Genomic DNA, 5,614 nt, shown 5'->3' on the forward strand with positions numbered 1-5,614 from the left:
TACATATATACGACGGGCTTCTTTCAGTTTCCGTCTATCAAATCCATTCACAAGGCTTTGGTCGGCCCGAGGCTATAGTAGAAGACACTTGCCCAAGGTGCCACGCAGTGGGACTGAACCCGGAACCATGTGGTTCGTAAGTAAGCTACTTACCACAGCCACTCCTGCGCCTATAAATTTATTAATTTAACCGTTAATGGTGAAACTTCGGAGTATAGAAATAACTATATAGCCATTACAATCCGATAATGGCTTAGCAACTTTGAAGTCACTGTCACCTCGTTAAAAAATAGTAAATATGTCTGTCTGTCTGTCTGTCTGTATGAGTGTGTGGATTTTTATTCGCATTCCTAGCAACTCTGGTTGTTAACCATGAGCTATCAGAAGTGTTTAGCTTATCGAATTTCCTCATAATCTTGATATCAGAAAAAAGTGTGCAACCTTCGATCTCTATAAATTGCTACTGTTCCCGACCGTGCATTATTCATTTCTTGCCTTTCTATACCTGCCACGGGCTGCTTGAAACTTACTAACTTCCTACACTTGGCTCCCTGGATCTTACTCTGATATATCGATACATACATACATACATACATATGTATATACCTTTGCATATTCCCTTCATCAGCTGTCGACTAAGTATCATAACGATTTCGGTACCTTTTGATAGTACCGCTCCATCCAGTGGGGATAAGCAACATTAACTCTACCAGGAAATATTCGGTTTGTTTGAGCCCATACTGCAGCACACTACACCTTTCTCATTGCTTTTTCCTGCACCCCCACTACTAAACTGGATGCAGCTGTGTCCACTCCAGCCAACCAGGCAACACCTACTACGTTTTGTTATCCACAGATGAGTTTTTTGCTCTTAACTATGGCATTCCTCTTACATAAACTTACCATATTCAGGCTGAAGCACTACGTACTTTCCTCCCCAGTTTACCGATCGTCGCTTCCACAAAAGGAATCACTGTACACCGCCATCTTCTTGCTTTACACGATGCCCTAAAACCTTCATATTTAAGGTTCCATTTTTTAATGAACCGACCCCAGGTAACCTTCCCAAAAAGGTAACATGGAGTCGGGCCATTTCGTCAAATAACTTGCCATGCCATAAAGTCAGATCGCTGTGCTTTCTCTTCTTATTGTATTACATCTTGTAACAGAAGCTCGTTCTTCAAATCTATTCGGATCTCCCAGTCATTAGCACCATGTAGAAGTCTTGGGACTAGGAATTCTTTAACTTATAGTCTTGTATTATTCCTTCTGCGTCTCTCTCTTCCCACTCTCTCTCTCTCTCTCTCCTTGTAGAACAGGACAAGGTACAACTTGGTGTAGATTCTTATTAAATTATTGTCATTGCGTTGTTCTCACCAGCGATATTGGAGACTCTGATAATCCTTTTTATTTTAAGTACAAGGCCTTAACTCTTGAGGGTTGGGGCTAACCGATTACATCGATCTCGGTGCTTAAATAGAACTTTATCTTCTCGACCCCGGAGGATGAAAAGCAAAGTTAACCTCGGCAGGATTCGAGCTTAGTGCGCAAAGAGTCAAATGAAATACCTTCTATCCAACGTGCAAACGATTGTGTTCGTAACCTGGTTGGAGACTTTAATTACGCTACCAGGAATATTCTTCAAGGCATGCTTTACAAGCTACGGGGGACATTCTCTGAGGAAGCGCATAACCTCCACACCTATGACATTCAGCTGTGTGACACTACCACCTCACCCCATCCTACTCCCACCGCCATTCCCCATTGCCTAATATTGACCGGGGAGTGGGGCACAGAGCACATCTTACTCTAATCACAGAAAGAATCGTAACCCCACTGGTTCCATTTACCATAATGTTCTGCTGCAGTGACTCTCAACCGGGGTCCTTGGGATCCATATAAGATTTTGTTGTTAAAATTTATTTCTACAATACGGAAAAAAATTTTAACAATATTTTTGTTTTTGGGGAGAGTCGTTATGTTTCAATTCTTTATTGATTAACACACTCACCGGTTCGATTTCCATTCATTTACTTATGTATTTTTCCTAAAATTTTCGTTGCTTCTTGCAACCTCTTCAAAAGTCGTTGATTCTGTCCGTTATCAGAGCTGCGTTCTTTTTGTTCGTTTGTTTGTGCGCATGTGTGTGCCTCAGCATTGAAAGTTTACGAGGGTCCACCCGAACAAAACAGGAATCAAAAGGGTCCATAGACGAAAAATGGTTGAGAAACCACGTTTTGCAGTTTTTCTTTTACTCAGTTCTCTCGCTTGCTTCTCCCCAATTCTCTTGGTTTTGACGAACATTTCTCTTCTTCAATCTGAAGAATTATTTCATTCACCTCCTCTTGCCTGCCGATATTATTCAGGCAGAATATAATTTGTTCCATGTCTACCCGAGTCCCACCCTTGTGTTCTACCCCACAGCTATCACTTCCATGGTAATTCCCGATTTGATGTTCGTAAAATCAGTGTGATCCCAAAAGTTTATTTCAATAAAACATTTCATAATATATTGTCTGCACAGTGTTTAGCGCTTTTACAAAATCAAAGTAGAAAACTGGACAAAACAGAGAACACAATTGAAAAAAAAATTAAAAAGACCTGCTAGAAATAGCAGTTAAATTACAGTGCTTTCCTATTATGACAGCTAACTTTATATCTATTAAAGAATTAGTAAATAAACTATAACATTGGTGAAACGAGTGTAATAGTTGATCGAGAGACTTTCGGAATAGCTGTCATCACCTATGGAGAGAAGTAACAGGAAAGATTGCTGGAAAAGGGCAAGGAATTGGAGGGGAAATATCTAAGACTATGAAACGTTTCGGACAAAAAATTATATCACGGAAGGAAACAATCACTCACTTCTGTGTTCCCTTTCCATAAGGTTATGACCACTATTGTGAAAGCCCACAGATAAACTATTACATAAATCTCACGAGTGTCGTAGTTTGTCTGTTTATTCCGAAGTAAATAAAATATTAAGAAAGTCGAGGAATTTCAATTAAATCACAGCCTTCGGCGGACTTTCGGGTGATATGGTCTTAGATGGAAGAAATTCTGGCAAAAAAAGAAATAAAACTCAGACAGGAATGATTCTAATCACAACTCTGCTCAATCAGCTCTAACCGATAGCACAAGAACAATAACTTTAGAAAACCAACCAAGATCCGTTCTAAAGGTTAAACAATTTCAATTTATTCTAACAGGGGAAATAACTCAAAGAAAGAATCATTAAGTTGTCTCCCTTGTAAAATATTGAAAAAAAAAATTTATTTTTGTCCTTTCCTCTTTTGGTGCCTTATAATTTAACACACTCACCGGTAAAATTTCCACTTATTTCTTTAAATCTTTTTTTATTCTTGACTGCGGCCATGCTGGAGCACCGCCTTTAGTACTTATTCTATCGGTCTCTTTTGCCGAACCAGCATCGGTTGTCAAGCGACAAACACAGACACACACATACATATACATATATACGACAGGCTTCTTTCAGTTTCCGTCTACCAAATCCACTCACAAGGCTTTGGTCGGCCCGAGGCTATAGTAGAAGACACTAGCCCAAGGTGCCACACAGTAGGACTGAACCCGGAACCATGTGGTGCATAAGCAAGCTACTTACCACGCAGCCACTCCTGAGCCTGTTTATCTCAGACATCAGCATCGCATACAAAAACCTTTCCAAGTCATGGTTGTGGTGGTGGTTTAGGCTTGCACATGCAGGGGAATAAGGCTTGGCAAATGTCGCATGTTTAAACATTCTTTTACTTGTTTCAGTCAGTTGACTGCGGCCATGCTGGAGCACCACCTTAAAGGGTTTTAGTAGAAGAAATTGACCCCAGGACTTATTCTTTGTCAGCCTAGTACTTTATCAATCTCTTTTGCCAAACTGCTAAGTTATGGGGGACGTAAACATACCAACATTGGTTGTCAAGCGATGGTGGAGGGACAAACACAGACACACATGCATAAATACATACATATATATATATATATAACAAGCTTCTTTCAGTCTCCCCCAAATCCAGTCACAAAGCATTGGTCAGCCTGAGACTAGAGTAGAAGATACTTGCCTAACATGCTGTGCAGTGGGACTGAACCTGGAACCATGTGGTTGGGAAGCAAGCTTCTTACCTATCCATTCATTTTTGTCACATTCCTCCCCAGCCCCAATTTCTTCCCTCATCACCATCAAAAACAACACACACACACACACACACACACAAAGAAAAAAATCAACAAATAATGTATTTATTATTATTATTATTATTCTTAATATTATTACATATTCTCATACAAACCAGCAAAAAAAAAGAATGAAAAAATTTTAAAAAAAACAACAAAACAGATCAATCATTATAATAACAATAACAACAATAATAATAATATTAGCATCATCATCATCATCATTATTATTATTATTATTATTATTCATTTTGAGTACCCATTCATTTACAGGAGGTATTGATGGATTTTTTAAAATGTTTTTTTTACAGATTCTTTTTCAACTGTTCTTTTTTTTTCAGTATTTTTTTTTTTTTATAATTGTTTTCTTTTTTAATTACACAAATATTCTAGTGGTTGCACCAACTCTTTCTCCGAAAACAAATTAGAAAGATTATTATTATTATTATTATTATTATTATTATCATTATTACCATCATTATTATAATTATTATTAATATTATTATATACATATATATATATATATTATATTTATTATTATAATTATTAACTTGAAATAATTAATTAAAAAAAAACAAAAAAAAACAACAATAATGATAGTGACCACCACCATCATCATCATCATCATCATGAAAATGACCAACAGTTTTATTATTTTTTTTGTCCATATATGGGCACTCTGGACAGAACTGCCCACGTTTATAGTTTTCTTTATATATCTGTGTGTCTGTCTGTATGTGTGTGTATGTATATATATATATATATTAGATTTTTATATATATGTGGATGTATATATATATATATATATATATATATATATATATCAATATAATTATATATACATGTAACTTAAAATAATTAATAAAAAAAAATAGTCATCCATCATCATTTGCTCAATAAAAGTTCAATCCTCTACAGGTATATCTGTACAGACAAAGATCAGTTTTAAATTGCTTTTTCAAATAGTTTGTGTTGTGTTTTTTTGCTTCAAATTAATGTTTTTTTTTCTCCTTGTTTCCGCACTCCATTTTTTGTTTTTATTTTTGTTTGTTTTTGGTTTTATAGTAATAATAATTATTATTAAAATTATTATGCTAAGAGATCATGAATACAATTTATTTTTCTGTCCTCCCTGGATTTTTACATCACCAACACTACCACCATCATCATCATCATATTTGTTATTATTGTCATATTATCCAAGTTTTTTTTTTGTTTTACATACATGTCTACTTCCTCTCTCTCTCTCTCTCAACATGTATACACACAAGCACACGTCTACTGCAAAAACCACACTTTTCAAATCCGTGTGCAGTCTTGCACAGTTAACCAATGCAATTTGAAAGTGAAGAAAATCAGTAATTAAAGGAGTCGAGGTTTCAATACTTCACTTTGGCTATCAATTCCCCGACTCATGGGAAATATTTAT

This window comes from Octopus bimaculoides, chromosome 25 (genome assembly GCF_001194135.2).
Source record: "Octopus bimaculoides isolate UCB-OBI-ISO-001 chromosome 25, ASM119413v2, whole genome shotgun sequence".
Classification (NCBI taxonomy): domain Eukaryota; kingdom Metazoa; phylum Mollusca; class Cephalopoda; order Octopoda; family Octopodidae; genus Octopus; species Octopus bimaculoides.